The sequence below is a fragment of the Herpailurus yagouaroundi genome, unplaced genomic scaffold, assembly GCF_014898765.1.
Source record: "Herpailurus yagouaroundi ecotype Mexico unplaced genomic scaffold, PumYag 254, whole genome shotgun sequence".
Lineage (NCBI taxonomy): Eukaryota > Metazoa > Chordata > Mammalia > Carnivora > Felidae > Herpailurus > Herpailurus yagouaroundi.
The window spans coordinates 404,631-422,399 of NW_024412471.1; the positions used below are offsets into that span (position 1 = coordinate 404,631).

Genomic DNA, 17,769 nt, shown 5'->3' on the forward strand with positions numbered 1-17,769 from the left:
CAGGCTAGTGAACGTTAGAGGTTAAACCTCAAGACCTCACAGCCGTGGACTGGACATGGGTGGGATGAAGAGGGAAACCCAGAACATTTCAGAAGCCCTTCCATCCTTGCCTTCTGTTCTTCCAAATGGAGGAAGAGAAGTCTCAGGCTGGGTGGGTCTTCGGCACTTTGGCTCCTCCAGTGCTGTTCTTCAGTGATCCTTGGGGCCCGGGGTCAGCAGCAGCCCCCAGAGCAGCAGCTGGAGCCCCCAGAGCTGTGGCAGCAGCTGGAGCCTCCAGAATGGCCACCACCACCACCACCACAGCAGTCAGAGCTCTGGTGTCGGTGTCGAAGAGATCGGCGGGGCCTGTGGTGGCTCAGGCAGCAGCCCCCACCCCCAGAGCTGCAGCAGCCCCCGCCCCCGGAGCTGGAGCCACAGCAGGAAACTGGAGGTAGGCAAGGCGCTGGACACTTAGGGGGGCACTTGGGGGGGCACTTGGGAGGGCACTTGGGGGGGCACTTGGGGGGGCACTTGGGAGGGGGCTGGCACTGCTGCTGGTTCTGCTGGCAGGACATCTTGGCAGGAACTGAATGAGGCTGAAAAACAATATGGCATTTCAAGTTCAACCAGCCCAAAGTAACTTCCCCACATTTAAAACTGAACTATGAATTCAGGAAATTCCATCTTTATGATGATCACATTTTTAAACCCAATCTCCCAAAGTCAATTATAAGAAATATGCAAAAAGGTTTCAACCTGAGAACTCCATAATTTCAAAATGAATTCCTTATAGTTTCAAAAAGACACCAATCTTTCTTTCCCTTCCCCTACCTTCTGCCCTCCCTCTCCAACAGAATCCTCCCATCCAAATCCTCTTTTCTCGTCTTTCTGAAGACTGTCCTCAGCCTCCACCAAGGGCTGCACTCTGCCTGAAACACCAGCACCAAGAGTCCCTCCTGGTCCTCGAGATGCACTTTACCTGGCTCAAGCACTGGAGATCACCCAGGATTCAGGTGGACTGAGGTGCTGTTAGAAGCTTCCACCTTTTATATAGGTTCAGCTCTGACCTGGTATCAGGAGGTGTGGACCAAGTGCGGGATGCTAATAGCATCTTTCACAAGGGGCACGTGTGACTACCCTCCCTTCACATCCCAGGGACCCAAGTCCTCCCTCCGTAAGCATGTCAACTATTACCTTGTCAGGAAGCTCCCCTGAGAATTGCAGGCCACTAGGATAGTGATGGTGCTTTGTGGATTGCACACCACATGTTAGCCTCACAGGCAGCTCTGCTATGCTCCCTGTTTCCTGAGCTGGGTCAGTGGACTTCTAGACCTCAGGGATGAAGAGAAGGTCTCTCTTCTCTTTGGTTTGAAAATGGAAGGAAAAATTCCCAAGATGGAAATCAAATAGCTCTTTTTAGAATAAGATTTAGAGATCCAGAATAAAATGCCAGGCCCAAGCCAATGATCTAATGTGGCTTTTTCATTCTTAGATGGTGCCATAACCCAGACTAAGAATGCTTGATATCTCAGTGATGTCATTTTAGTCAGATCTAACGCAGATGGTGTGGGTGGTTGGGCTTCTCTCCTTACCTGAACTTGGCACACCAAGAGAACTCTCAAATAGCACTGGTTCAGCACTAACAATCCCTTTGAAAGGGTAGAAGAAGTCTAGGAATTGGGTGGGGGGTGCTTCTGGGTGGCTCAGTCGGTTAAGCGTCCAATTTGGGCTCAGGTCATGATCTCACACCTTGGGAGTTTGAGCCCTGCATCAGGCTCTGTGCTGACAGCTCAGAGCCTGGAGCCTGCTTTGGATTCTGTGTCTCCCTCTCTCTCTGCTCCTCCCCTACTCACTCTGTCTTTCTCTCTCTCTCAAAAATAAATGAACATTAAATTTTTTTTTTAAAAAAAGAAGTCTAGGAATGACTTCTTTTTCCACATATGGTTCTAAATATATGGTTCTAAATAAGACATCTTTGGACAGCCCAAGGTGAGGTGGCAAGGACCGGGTGTATGCTGAGGGTGGAAGAAGGGAACTAGACTCATGGAGGTTGCCAGAACTGAGGCATCAGTTCTGGTCATCCCTAAGAAAATAACATCCAACCCAGGAAGATCCTTTTTGCCTAAATGACCTTCAGATGAGGGTGAGGAAGGAAGAATACATAGTTTTTACATGGAATCCACAGCTTTTTTTCTCTAAAAACAATATTCTGAGTGCAAGCGGGGTCCCTAGGAAAGTCATCAAACTATTTAGCTGGAAACAGGCACAATATGGCATGTTCACAATGAAAAGTGTAGTGGGAGGAAATAAGACAGGGGAAATGTACAATCTTCAGCTTCTATCCTGGGCTCATATGCTGCAGTGAGAAGCATGTGGCTAAATTATAACACAGGTTCAGGAGAGACACTGTCTAGCATTTGTTCCCACCTTTGCAAACTCAGGCAAGTTACTTAATCATCACTATAAAAAGGGGCTGAAACAAATCCTAGCCCACTAAATAAGGAAATGTAGATAAAGTTCTTAAAACTGTGCCTTGGACTAGTTCAAAATGCTACTTTGAAAACAATCTAATCATTACGGGTACTTTTATATCCATGAGGAAATATCTTTTCAATTTCAAATGACTGATCTACCACTTTTTAACCCTAAAATTACTTTTTGCAATATCAGAGCTGAGTCTTAATGTTTTCTTACAAAAAAAATCATGGTACCTACTTGCCACTGTGGGATGAGATTATAAGACAGCCTAATCATTATAAAAAAATACAATTAGAAGAATTTAAAATTAATTTATAATCCCATCTTCCAAGCATTTTTAATAGTTTACAATTTTCCTTAAAGTCTCTGTTTCACTTTTTCCAGTCTTCTTTACTGTATATATCTTTTTAGTGATTTGTGTTTTGTTCTGTTTTTAAGTTTATTTTTTTTTACTTTGAGAGAGAGAGGCAAAGAGAGAGTACATGTGCAAGCAGGGAATGGTAGGGCGGGGAAGAGAGAATCCCAAGTAGGTTCTGTGCAGCCTGATATGGGGCTTGAACTCACAAACTGTGAGATCATGCCCTGAGCCAAAATCAAGAGTCAGATGCTTAGACTGAGCCGTCCAGGCACCCGATTTGTGCTTTGTTTGGACTTTACAGTCTTTATCATCGTGCTGTCTGTAAGAATTTATCTTACAAATTTTTCACTTAAGATTTTAACATGAATATTTTCCATGTTGTTATTCATTCTTTGTAAACATTATTTTTGGTAGCCATAGAACATTTCATGGAAGGCACTGAACCCATTTATAAGTGATCAAGAACATGAGTGCTAGAACCAGTCGTGGTTTGGATCTCAGATCCCCACTTACCAGCTGTGTGACCATGGACAGGTGACACTAGTTCTCTGTCTCACTTTCTTCACCTGTGATATGGTGAAAGTAATAATGTTTATTTCATCAGATCATTTGCAGATTAAATGAGTTAACATCCATAAAACTCTTGGAATAGTGCCTGGTGCATAGCAAGCATTTTAATGAATATTAAAAGTGAAATGTGATGCAGTCCACTTCCAAATATCAGCACATGGTGAGCAGGTGGGTTTAGGTAAAGACCACCAGGTGAGGAGCCAGGGAGCTTTCTTTGGCTGCTAGAGCTGTGCATCAGAGGATCCACCTCTTCCCCTCTAGCTGAGAAATATAGGAAAGGATGCATAACACAGGCTCTGAATTTATGGAAAAAGAAGACCAAATAGAATTTAAAGAAATTATATATTTAATACTTGGGTATGATGAATTTTGAAAGAAGCAATGTCCATATTGTTTTACTTATAATTAATTATGTGGGTAGATCTAATAGCTGACACACGGTAAAGTCAGGAACCCCAAAGAATCCAGTTTAATGCTTTGTAGTCAGCAGACACTCAATTTTCATTTCCTCATCCAGTTGAATTTGCTTGTCAGTAAGAAGGAGGGGCGCCTCCAACAAATCCAAAGCCAGATTTTCATTGACAAATCCCAGATATTTCATGGAATGGAACAGAAGATATGTAAAGGAGCTCAGCCACCGTTCAGAGACAATGGTTCTCAACTCCAGCGAATCATGGGCACTGACAGTCTTCAAAAGTTCACTGGGTGGTTCTAATGTGCAGTAGGATGAGAATCACTGATTTTGACCGTGACTCTATTTTACATATGAGGAAACTGAGGCTCAGAGATGAGAAGAGTCTTGTCCCAGATCACACCAAGACTTAGCAGCAGGGCTGGAATTCAGATCCTGCTGTAGCCCTCTATCACAGCACCCTGCCTCTTTTATATTTTATTTCTCCTTGTGATGTTTTTTTCTAACAAGTTTCATTTTATATAATCTGCTTGTCAAACATGGCTATTGAAGTTGGGGTGAAAATTGTCCTAAACTTGGTGAATAACTGTCAAAATCTCATGGTTAGAAACATTGGAAGTAATCTTTACTGCAACTACTCTCAGTCACCAGGAATTGAGTACGTACACGTGAAAGGCAGTGTCTGGCTTTACAAGAGTTAGGCCAGCTGGCAGTCCTCAAGAGCCATCCCCAGAGTGTCATCACCTTGGTGACATTTCCTTGGGCCAGAAATCCAACCTTGTCCATGCCTCTGAGCTTACCAGTCCTGGTAATGCTGAGTCATTGCAACTAACTCCCAAGAGACCCATGACATCAGTTTACAAAGAGAAACGTGAGTGTTAAATATTGGCCGGATGGGTATATTCTCTTCCTGTAGGAAAACCCCTCAGAGAAATTGAGTCATAATCTGGAGGTGTTTGGTGAGGTGGGATTGCATAATGGCCTCAGGTTTTGATGGTGACCCAAACCATATGTGCCCATCAAGTCATCTGGATACCTCCAGCCCTAGACATATCTGAGTGGTCCTAAAAACCTCTGGTGCCTGCCCTTCCTCTGTGCTTCTTTGTAAACCATCCTTTTCACTGCCAGAACCCTGTCCAGAGAAACAGCTCTGTCGGAGTCTTTTGCTGAGTAGTGCTCCCATTCATACCATGCTGATTTTGGAATTTAACACTGGGACAGTAATTTCATTATTTGTCTTCTTTTCATTACACACTATTGCCCTGACACACATTGTAGTAAACAGAATAATGCCTCTCCCCTCAAAGATGGCCATGTCCCAATCTCCAGAACCCATGAATAGGTTACCTTACACAGCAAAAAACATTTTACAGGTGTGATTAGGTTAAAGGTTTTTAGAGAGGAAATTATCTAAGATTAACCAGATGGGCCCTATGTAATCAAAGGGTACTTTTAAGAGGCAGGCAAGAGGGTCAAATGCAAGGGAAAGGAAATGTGACAACTGAAGCAAGAAGTTGGAGAGATGTGCTTTGAAAATGACCATGAGCTAAGGAATTTGGGAAGCCTCTAGAAGCTGGAGACAGTAAAGAAATGGGGCTCCCCTAGAATCTCTAGCCAGGATGTAGCTCTACCAATACCCCGATGTTAGCCTGGTAACACCCTGGTAAGACTTCTGACCACAGAAGAGAATAAATTTGGATTGTTTTAAGCCACCAAGTTTATGGTAATTTGTTATAGCATCAATGAGAAACTAATACATACCCCCTAAGTTTAAAAATACCTTCAAGTTCCAGAACATGGTTTAATTAATTAAAATGAAATCAAATTTATTAAAATTATTTCCACTGATGTTTGTAAGTAAAGCCTCATGTCTCTCAGTTTGACAAGATGTCTTTGGCCAAGGGTAAAACTCAGTAAAAACACAACAAAGAAAATTCTCAAAGATAAACAATGAAGCTGCCTGGGCTTATGTCCCAGCTCTGCCACTTACCAGCTGTGTGAACCTCTGTGAACCTGTTTCCTCATCCATAAAATTAGAATAATAATAATGCCCATCTCATAGGAGTATATGAAGACTCCTTGAGATAATGTTTATAAAGTCCTTAGCCCTGGACATGACATGTAGGAAGTGCTCAGCAACTGCTAGCCCTTCTTACTCCTGTCATTATTACTATTGTCCCCATCCATAGTTTTCAGTGATCAGTGGAAACTCAGAGATGCAAGGATTGTTAGTAGGACATTCCCAGACCTTCTTTCAGCCTGTCACCTCCAGCTTCCTATTTCCTATATTGGGACTAGACAAATTCCATAGAATAGGATGGACACATTGCCACCACTGTGGGCCTATTTGAATTGCCAAGATAGTTTTGTACTTCTCAGGAAAGAAGAGGAGGTGGGCTTCTTATACTTTCACTATGGGGAGCATTTTCCTGATTATAAGGTATTTTGGCATTCATGTTTTTATTTGAATCTTCACAACAACCTTACTGGGTAGAAAAGAGGGTTATATCACCTCTGTTATTCAAAGAGAAAATACATGCTCAGAGAGGCCAAGCAATTTGTCTAAGGTCAAGATAAGGGAAGATGCCAGGCTTCAACCCCAGCTCTTCAGGCTCTAGATCTTGTGCTTGCTCCTCAAATCACAGTTTCCTTTAGCTCAGTTTCTGTATGCCCTGTCAGAAGTGGGGGAAAGGCCTAGAGTCTGCAGGGAATTCAAATGTAAAAATGGGGCTGGGTAAACTGGATACCGCATGCAGAAAAGTGAAATCGGGCCCCTCTCTTACTCCACTCATAAAAATCATCTCAAGATGGATTAAAGACTTAAGTATAAGACTTGATGCCATATTCCTGGAAGAAAATATAAGGAAGAAGCTCTCCTTGACATTGGTCTTAGCAATGATTTTTTGGATTGGATCCCAAAAGCACAAGCAACAAAAGCAAAAATCAACAAATGAGACTACATCAAACTAAAAACTTTCTGCACAGCAAAAGAAACAATCAACACAATGGAAAGGCAACCTATGAAATAAGAAAAAAATACTTGCAAGCCATATATTGGATAAAGAGTTAATATCCAAAATATATATTTTTAAAAATTCATAAAACTCAATAACAAAAAAATTCAATTTTAAAAATAGAGGAACTGAATAGACATTTTTCCAAAGAAAACATCCAAATGGCCATAAGTACATGAAAAGATGCTCGACAATCAGAGAAATGCAAATCAAAACCACAATGAGATATCATCTTACACCTATTAAAATGGCTATCATCAAGAAGACAAGATGGAACAAGTGGAGAAAAGGGCACCTTTGTGCACTGTTGGGAAATGTAAATTGGTTCTGCCACTTTGGAAAACAGTAGAGAAGTTCCTCAAAAAATTAAAAATAAAACTATCATATGATCTAGCAATCCCACATCTAGGTATATAGCCAAAGGAAATGAAAACAGGATATCAGGAAAATATCTGCACTCCCATGTTTATTGTAGCATTACCCACAATAGCCAACATATGGAAACAATCTAATTGTCCACCAACAGATGAGTGAATGAAGAAAATGTAACACACACACACACACACACACACACACACACACACTGGAATATTATTCAGCCATAACAAAGAAGGAAATCCTGACATTTGTGACAACATGGATGAACCTTGAGGGCATTATGCTAAATGAGGTGCCAGACAAATACTGTATGATGTCATTTACATGTGCAATCTAAAAAAGCCAAACTCACAGCAACAGAGAATAGAATGGTGGTTACCAGAGGCTGGGGGTGGGGAGGATTGAGAAGATGCTGTTAAAGGTTCCAAACTTGCAACTGGATGATGAATAATCCCAGAGATCTAATGCACAGCATAGTGATATAACCAACAACGCTATATCATATACTTCAAAGTAGTTAAGACACTGGGTCTTAAATATTTTCACCACAAAAAATAAATGATAATTATGTGAGGTGATGGAGGTGTTAGCTAACACTACAGTGATAGTATTACAATACATACATGTATCACATCAGCACATTGCACTTCTTAAACCTATACAGTGTTATATGTCAATTATATCTCAGTTGAAATATACACATAAGCAGACCATAAATACTCCTCTTCTGAAAAGGCGATGCAATATGGCCTTAAAATGGGGCTTTCTTTTTGCCCTAAGTGATTGGAGTGCTGGCTGGAAGAACCCTGCAGCAGTTCTGGTCTCAAGTGACGGAGCAATCCTCTTGCCTGCCTGGGCAACACCACCTCCAAGAAATAAATGAATACCAAAGACATGTGTGAGGTCAGGGACACTAGGACTGACTCATGGAGCTGCAGCGGTGTGGGGCCCCCAGGTGCATGTAGCACTTCCTGGAAGAGCCTTGCCTCACAGCCCTGCACCAGCCTAGCTCTGCCTTCCCTTGAATCCCTGGTGGGTGGGATGCTCAAGCCTGCTGGGGCTCTTGGCCAGCTGCAAGGTTATCTCCTCAACTGGAAGCATTTCCATAGCTGGAGCCTGGGGGTGGGGATGCCAAGGGAGCCTCTGTAGTGAGTAATCAGAGAAAGGAGGACTCCTCCTCGTGGGGAGTAAGTAAATTTCCGGGGTGGGGACTCAAGAGGAGTAAAAATAGCCAAGGAGGCTCCTGGAAGGCTGAGGTATCTTGTTTTCCCAGGAGAGAGGCTGGAAGCTGAGAGCTCAGGTGAGCTGAGCAGGCAGGCAGCAGGGAGGGGCTGGCTCCAGAGCACAGACACTTGTCACACTGAGGCAAAGTCACCTCCATTTGCTGGGGGGCTGGGCTGTCCCTCACAGCTGTGCAATCACCGGTGTTCGCGAATATCAGTGGACATCTTCAGCAGGACATTTTTTAGTCCCCCAACTCACACTGAACACCTGTAGGAAGCCGGCCCTGTGCTAAGCAGTGGAGAAACAGAGGCGAGTACGCCACCAGCACTGCCCACCAGAGTGTCAGTCTGGTAGGGGAGACAGATGTTCCCAAACAACTAGAATAGGAGCGAGCTCTGATGAGTATGGACCAAAGTGTAAGCAAATATAATTAGAGAAGAAAAAATTACAACAGCATAAGCAATACAATGATTCCATTTATCCAAATCTCTCTGAATATAACATATATTTATATATAATACATGTAAATAAACAGGAAAAAAAGTCTGGATGGATCTGTATTAAAATGTTAACAGTATTTACTTCTGGGTGGGGAATCATGAACATTTCCTTTTTCCCTTTGCTTACCTACATTTTCTAATTTTCCTGCCATGAATGCACATGATTTGGATGATAAAATTTTTAACTTAGAACAGAAATACTAAAGGCATAGAAAGTATCAGAGAAGTCTTCACAAAAGTGGCACTTGATGTTTTTATTCAATTTTGCAGATGTTTTGAGTTTCTACTAAGTACCAGGTACCGTGCTTGGTACTGGAGGCACAGGGAGAGAGCTACACATGGTCCCCTTGCTCCTGGGGCTCCAAATGCCACCTCACTTCTCCATCTACAGCTCAGATGCTACCTTTTTGCCTATCTGATCTCTAGTAACCCTCTCTGTCAAACTCACTCTCTTGGAGACTTCATCATACCTTGCACAACATTGCTTTGTTTCGTATGTTCATATCATGAACTCATTGGAAGCCAGAACTATATGCTATCCTTCTGTTGAATGCCCAAAGCTGAGAAAATATGGGTGCCCTAGATGGTTTACTAGATGGAGCCAACTGGAAGGAAGGGACAATCATGGCCCAAAGAAGAGTCAGTCTCAGTGCCAGAGGTCAAAGGACCTCCTGGTCCCAGGACCTTGACCCCAGCTGTGCACTGAGGATGTGAGTCCTGCCTCTTTTTCCCCACTGACCACCCAGGGGCCCTTTGCCCCATGGCTTGCACACACAAGGCACCTAATATTTATTAAATTAAAATGACTTCCTGAGGCAGGCCTTCACCTATATTTGGGATAAAAATGATTCTTTCCACCCAAAGACACCATCTTCCCTCTTGAGATCTGAAAGCTCAATTGATTATGTTCATGCCCACAGCCTAAATATTTTAATTTAACTTTGTAAACCTGGAGCCTGGCTCCAGACTGAGTACCTGATTAACCATGGTAAATGGGAAAGGAAGAGAGAAAAGTAGAGAAGAGGGAAAGATGGGGAAAAGGAAGGAAAAGAAGGAGGAATGAAGGAAAGAGAGAAATAGAGATGGGAAATGAGTGACAAATATAGTTCTCTCTTCCCCACCACATGTCATTCTTCTTCAAGTAGTGGTGATTCTGCTGATAAATAAAATAATGATAACAAGGTAGAAAGTGAATCTCACTTGTAATAAAGAAGACAGACATTCATATACCCTGGCAACCCAGATCTGAGATTATAGTCTGGACTGGCCCTCCCCACTGCCTTCCTCCAATATGTGTTCTGGCCACTCATGCCCAGCGCAGCCCTGGGCTCTCTGGGCCCAAATGCCAAGCTTTCCAAGTCACACTCCTGGCTCTGGCAAACAAGTGGAACATGATTGAGTCACAGAGTAGGAGTCTGAACAAGTTACCAGATGCCTGAAATCTCTAGCTTAGTGACAAAATGACCAAGTTTTCCCTGCCTCCTTTGTGTCAGCCTCTTCCACCAAACTCCAAAGAGGCATCTGGGAATATGATTGTCTCTGTCCCAGGATTGCAGATTTCCCCTTGCACAGAGTTCAGTCTCCAGAATCTCTTCCTTCTCCCCCTGCTCACCCTTTGCTCCTGGTACTGAGAAGCCCCCTTGCACTGCAAAATGTCCTCCACCTTGAGGAGCCCCATCATTGCAGGATAAAGGTCTCTCCCTCTTCTCAACTCCTGTCCTCTATCCACACCTACCCATGACATAAATTGTGGCCCACATTTGACAGCAACTGATGCACACAGAACCCACCATCACCACCTTCCCATAGACCCCTCAGTTTGTTGAGGAAATGGTCCCAAGACCCAAGGCTGAGAGTCATCCTAGCTTCTCCCTCTTCCTTCCCACACATTTAACAATGCACCCACCTTTCCTTCTCTCAGCTCTACTTCCTCATTTCCTTAGACCCTTCCCATCTTTCTAAAATGTAAATCTAGTGGCACCTGTGTGGCTCAGTCAGTTGAGTGTCTGACTTCGGCCCAGATCATGATCTCGAGGTTCGTGAGTTCAAGCCCCACATCAGGCTCACTGCTGTCAGCACAGAGCCTGCTTTGGATCCTCAGTCACCCCACCCCTTCTCTCTCTGCCCCTCCCCTGCTCACATGTGCTCTCTGTCTCTCTCTCAAAAATAAACATTAAAAAGTAAATAATAAATAAATAAATAAATAAATAAATGTGAATCTTAGCCTATTTAAAACTTTCAGTGGCTCCCTATTATCCCGAATGGGAAAAAAATCCAAGTCCCTGCAAATGTTACCTAAGTTCTTCATATTTTGACAGCTTCTACCACCCCAGGCTTGTCTCCCCTGTACCATATGAACACTACAGTAAGTTATTATCATTCCTGAATACACCTAGGTGCACCCTCTGCTTATAATGCCCTTCCTTCCCAACTCCAACATGCTTCCAAGGGCTATCCTCTGAAAAATCCATCCCATCACTGACAGGGCGCCTTCACTGTCTCCCAGAAATGGAATGCCTCTTTGACAGGGTATCTGTCATGCCCTATGTCCATGATTGGCCTCCCCTCTTGGATTCTGAGCACCTCCACTTTAGTGTCTGGGTGTTCCTTTCATAACCCTGGGGGTAACACAGAGGCTGGCACATAATAAATACTCAGACTTCCTGAAACTCTTATCCCTGCTTCCACACTGAAAGATACCTGAGGACAGGTGCATCACATTACCCATCACTGTGTGTCCTCAAGACCCAGTGCAGAGCTCATAGTAATCAGCAAATACTTGTTGGATGAAGAATGAAGGAATGAAAGAATGAGAGCTCATTGTCATGGTCAAGCCAGTATAGTCACTGCAGGGTACCTTCTGATCTTGACTCAGCCTGATTCACTTGAAGTCACTTCTCTTCAGCATGTTCCTGTGGTCTCCCTGGGAGGCTAGGCAAACAGGAGACCTCAAAAACTGAAAATTCCAGATCGCTGCTAGACAAATTGAGGGACATCAGGTCCTGCTTGAGTTATTCTTAGACACTGGGGTCACTGGAGTCTGTCAGATATCTGGCCTATTCTTCTTTGCCCAGAAGTCAGGGCAAGGGCCCACGGCTCCAGCCACTGAGCCCCATACCCTTTCCAGTTCCACTTACCAAACAGCTTAATTCACTGGGAATGCCTGAACCGAGGGGAGACCTGGGGAGATGTAATGTGAGAACAGAGTCGTGCTGTGCCTAACAGAATGTCTACTCAACTGACAATTGCCCAGTTGAATGACAGAAACCCTAGCAGATTTTGGGGAGGTCATGGGGGACAGTGACTCCTAGTTTCCACAGCTTATCCCCCATGTACTGCTACTGCTGCCTGAGGGCAGAAGAATGGGCCTCTGATATGGTGGGTTCAGTTACTACCTTCCCAAGGAGGTTACTTTGTGGAATCCCTGTGAGTAGGGCCAGTTTTCTGATCTTCTCTCAGTTTCTGGCAGATATCATAATATTCTTAGTGCTCAGGGATTCTCTGGTTACAGAGAGCGCTCTCGCCCTGGACCAAACTCTTCATGGACCAGATAGTTGATCTCTCTAGGCTTCCAGGTCATTGTTAAATTCCCAGCACCCAGAAGATGCTTGGCTCATAGCAGATGCTCGTTAAATATTTGTAGGAGGGAGGGTGGGTGAAAGGTGAGCCATGTGCTACTGTTTGCACTAGCTACCACAGAGCTGGATGGGAGATCAGTATGGGCCCCTATGAGTATCTCCATACCTCATGTGAGAGGCTAAAGCCAAATTCCCAGAACAGAGGCCACCTCCCACCGATCCCATGAATGTTCATTTACCAGAGCAGAAATGTTCTTGGGTCAGAAAACTTATTAGTGAGGCATCCTTTGTGGATAGCAGGAGCCCTAAAATCTTTTGTTTCAATGTCGTTCTAGCTCGGTCTTTTCCTATGTCATTTTCAAATTTGTGTCTCTCTCCCACAAGCTACCCCTAGCACAGTGGAAGGATACTGCCTTAGAGCTCAGAAGCACTGTAGGCCTCAATCACTGAGGTACAATGTTTCTCACTGGAATCCAGGACACAGAGGTGACCATAGTAAATTCTACTAGGAATACAAGACTTGAGGACCCATGGGGAGCCACTGATAACTTGGAAGCAGAAGAATCAGTTGAGCAGAGTAAGTATAGTGAAATAAAATTGAGTATGAAACATGGATATCTGTTCTTGAGTCTCAGTTCTGCCATATTAACTCTAAAGCCTTGAACATGTCAGTTGCTTCTCTGAATCTCAGTTTCTCATCTCAACAGTGGAGGCTACCACTATGCTACCCAATCCAATGAGATCACATATACAAAGTATTTAGTGAGCTAAAGAGTACTATAAAAATAAGAGCTAATAATGATAATAATAAAAACATAATTAAATGATGATGATGATGATGATGATAATCAAGGCCGACCTATAAGTGGCTCTGTCCCTCACATAACCCTGCAGCATACATGATGTCAGCAAGCCTGGGGTGGAGGAAGGCAAGACCTGCAACACAAAGTACCCCAGGTGACAGCTGAGAGTCAATGACACTTCCAGGCATTGCTAGCGACTGTCTGGGTGACAGTCCTAAGGGCAACACTGTCTTGGCCCAAAGAGCATGAGAAAGCCAGAATAAACTGATGGCTAATGTTTGTGACCAGACTTGCCCCTATGGGACTTCTCTGATGGCTGGCCTCTACTCTACCCAGCTCATTCTGCAGGTCCTTGGGAAACAGAATGTAGGGTGGGGGCAATGCCTGGGTCCTGGCAGCCTCTTTTCCTGTGGAGCAGTGCATACTTGCATAGGTCAGGGAGACAACCCCTATAAGCTATCCTTCTGATGGCAGACCCCATGGAACTTTTTTGCAGGTTCTCACAGGCTCTGTCCTCAGGGGCTCACAGTCCTTGGAACCACAGCCTACACCCAACACTACCAACACTATCTCAGTAGTGGCTCCACTCAGGGCACACTCGGCTCAGAGGAGCTTCACTCCAACTTTGCACCAAGATTGTCATATGAAAAAGACATTTGGAGCTGCTGTTGGAACTGTTGGAAGGTTCATCCATCTGTCAATCACTCAGTCCTTGAAAACACATTGAGTACTTATATTGTGCCAGGCACTAATGCCAGACCCTCAAGATAGAGATAAGAGAAGGCCCAGCCATGTCCTGAAGCAGTCTTCATTCTCGATCAGGGTAGGGTGGGGGTGGCCAGCCACATTAAGGTATACATATAAGACAGTATGAGATGTGCCGATGGAATCTCTCAAGATACCTCCAGACTGGGGAATGAGTGGAGAGAGACAGGAGAGTAAACACTCTGCCATGCCTGATGGGATATAACCGACCTCCCACTAACACCTTTGTCCACTCCTCTAACCTAGGAGCCAGAAAGAATGCCAGTTCTGCCATCCATTAGCTAGATGACCTTGAGAAAGGCACTTAGCTTCCTGAAGCCTCAGTTTCCTCATCTGTAAAATGGGAATGATGATAGCCCTTCATCTATTCATTCAATTAAATATATTTTTTAAATGTTTTAATGTTTATTTTTGAGAGAGAGACAGAGCATGAGTAGGGGAGGGAGAGAGAGGGAGACACAGAATCTGAAGCAGGCTCCAGGCTCTGAGCTGTCAGCACAGAGCCTGCATGGGGTTCAAACCCACTAAGTGAGACCATGACCTAAGCCAAAGTCGGACACTTAACTGAGCCACCCAGGCTCCCCAAAACAAGTATTTTTTTTGAGCAGCAGCTATACACTAGACTTTGGCAACTCGAGGGAGAGCAGACACATGGCCCCTGATTTAATGAAGTTCACAGTTCACTGGGGAAAACAGACATTAAACCGGGATATCATATAAGTGCTGACAGCCATAAAAGGAGAAACACAGGGTCCTATGAAATCGCAGGAAGAAACTCTCACACAGCAGAATCATTTCCTCAGAGATGTTACTGGGTATTCCAGTAAACAGTGTATATGAAAGTTCTCTTTAAACTGTAACGTGCAGTGTAAACATGTACTATCCTCTATCTCCTGTGTGTTTTGCCTCCCCACCCTTCTGGGGAAGTCAGAATACGAGAAAGAGGAAATGGAAAGCAAACATCAGTTGTGATCTTACTATGTGGCGGGATGTTCTTCGTAACCACTGTCAAGGGGGATACGTCTCGCTGTGTGTTGACTAGGACAGGAGAGCCCAGGAGGCTGTGCCTGCAGCGTCACAGCCCAGGGCTCAGACGCAGAGTTCAGCCAGGGTCCTCTCAACTGCTTTGTAGTTGATAAGAGAATGGGTCCCCTTCCTCAGAGTTTCCACTCCAGCCCTGTTCTTTAGCTTTTGGTTAGCAGGAAAGGAGCAGACTAATGCCTGGTCAAGATGCTGGAAGAAGGGAGAGGTCCATGCAGGAGAGTACAGATGGCAAGTAACCTGCCAGGACCTGAATTGCTCTAATGCCTTGTCCTCATAGGCAGACAAGCCCATCCAGCTATGAACTGAATCTGGCCTGGGTTTGGAGTACAATGAGAGGACAGATGTGGAAACTGAGGTCCAGAGAGTGGCCAAGGCAACAAACTTGTGAGTTCCAGTGCCCAGATTCTCAGTCTGCTGGTCTACTTCACTCTACTGTGAAGGCCAGTTTCCTGATGCCAGTCTTACCCTGCTAGTTTCCTCATGTTGTGCCCTCTCCCTCCACCAATGCCTTCAGGCTGTCTTCCTGTCCAGAATCTGCAGTCTGAAAGCATTCCCAGCTTACTGTCCCTAGGTACGGCTCCTTCCTGGGGAGTGCGGGGAGTGCATTTGTGTTTTCACAGGTGCTGACCCCAAGATAAAGGAATAAACCTTTAATGATTGGCTTTCAGGTTTATGCTCCCAGAAGGAGTCTGGAGGCAGTGGCAGGAGGTGATGACTGCAGTAGATTTCTCCCCAGAAGAGGAAACTGAGTCTCAGAGTGAGAGGAAAAGCAGTTCACCTAGGGTCACACAGCTAGTAAGTGACAGGGCCAGGCCTAAAAGCCAGGTTTTCTGTCAGCATCTTCAAGAACGTACAGACAGTGCAGACTTCGGTGAAGCCACAGGGAGCCCTTACTCAGCTAAAGAACTTCCTTGTGGGTAACAATCCTGCACCCATAGGCCAAGGGCAAAACTAGAGATGAACGATGGAAGCCTGCTTTCCTGAGACCCAGGGGCTTGGAAAGGAACTTTAATCTCCATCCAGGACCCTCCAGACTTGTCATCCCAGGCCCTGAAGGCCTGAGTGCATCCCAGAGCCCTGTCTGAGATTCTCTGATTGTGTCATTCTGCTCTTAAGATGCCCCCTGGTGGAGTGATGAGAAAATCCAACCTTTAGGGTCAGACTCCTATTGGACTGTCAGGTCTGTGGTCTTGGGGAAGTTATTTAACCTCTTTGAGTCTCAGTTTCCACATCTACCATGATGTTAGAAATATTACTTAACCTTTGGGAGTTGGTCTGAGATCAGTGAGATAACAAATCTAACTCACTGCACAGTGCCTGACACATGAAGGTGCTCAATCAGTGTGAGCTTCCTTTCCCCTCCTTAACTCATTCCTTTCTATAATAACCATATATTGCATTATAATAACTGTAAATACAGTAACAGTATTTCAGGGAGTGAGTTTGAAGGAAGTCAGCAGTGTAACAGACAAGACATACTGAAGGTGGAATCTTAAGAGGAACCCTCAGACATCTCTATTAATACAGGTGTCCGTTTCTTTGGGACTGAGATACCTTAGAACTTGGCCCAGCCAGTGCTTAGGGGTCAGGATCCTTGGGTCTGGCCTTAGATTTGAGGGCCTAGGAGGTCTTAGTTTCCTTGTATGTAAAATGCAGAGAGGCCAATAATTCAGCAAATATTTATTAAGCTTATAATGTCTTCTAATGTCTTCCAAGCATCAAATACAAGGATAACTGAGAGAAGAGAAACTAAAGGGAGAGACATGAAAATGGGAAAGATGTGGTCTCTGCCACATAAGAACATAAAAGCTGGTGGTAGAGTAAAAAGCCAAGAAATGCACAGGAAGCAGTCTCAGTGGATATTTAAAAGCATAGACTTGGGAGCAAGTGTTGGATTTGAATGCCTGCTCAAGCTTGGACAACATCCTCAAGATCCATCCATGTTGTTGCATATAGCAAGATTTCATTATTTTTTATGGCTGAGTAATATTCCAGTGTGTGTGTGTGTGTCTGTGTGTGTGTGTGTGCATCTGTGTGTGTGTGTGTGTGTGTCTGTGTGTACCAATCTTCTTTATCCATTCTTTTATCTACGGACACTTGGATTGCTTTCGTGTCTTGGCTATTATTAATGTTGCAATAAGCATGGGGGTGCATCTTTTTGAATTAGTATTTTTGTTTTCTTTAGATAGATACTCAGAAATGGAATTGCTGGTTCATATGGTATTCTATTTTTAATTTTGGGGGGAAACTCCATACCATTTACCATGTGGTTGCACCAATTTATAGTCCCTCCAACAGTGCACAAGCATTCTCTTTTCTCAACATACTCACATCTGTTATTTCAGAGAACATATATTTTAAAAAGCAAAAATAAAAACAAACCTCCTACAGGCAGATTAAGAGTTGAAAATAGCTAGTTTCTCAGGCTACAACACTCACTATCTGAAGTCAAGGCTTCCAGGGTAAAGCTAGAAGGTATAGCCACTCTAGTGACTAACCCAAGGTCCTCACTGACATTCAAGCTTATAAAAAACATGTTCACTCATGTTTCACAGACAAGGAAGCCAAGACTCAGATAGTTTAGACAAGTACTTTCTCATTTGGCAAATATCAGAGTGAATTTAAAAAAAAAAATAGTAAAAAATAGAGCGAGGGGCACCTGGGTG

At 44.1% G+C, this 17,769-nt stretch overlaps 1 long non-coding RNA gene across 1 annotated transcript; it reads right to left on the bottom strand.

Moving 5' to 3' along the window:
* Positions 1-474: 474 nt before the first annotated feature.
* LOC121020984 (uncharacterized) lies at positions 475-1,070 on the bottom strand. The gene is made up of 2 exons (XR_005786386.1): positions 959-1,070; positions 475-575 (listed from the first exon to the last, which is right to left on the bottom strand). It is a non-coding gene; the product is annotated as an uncharacterized LOC121020984 (long non-coding RNA).
* Between the last annotated feature and the right edge of the window lie 16,699 nt (positions 1,071-17,769).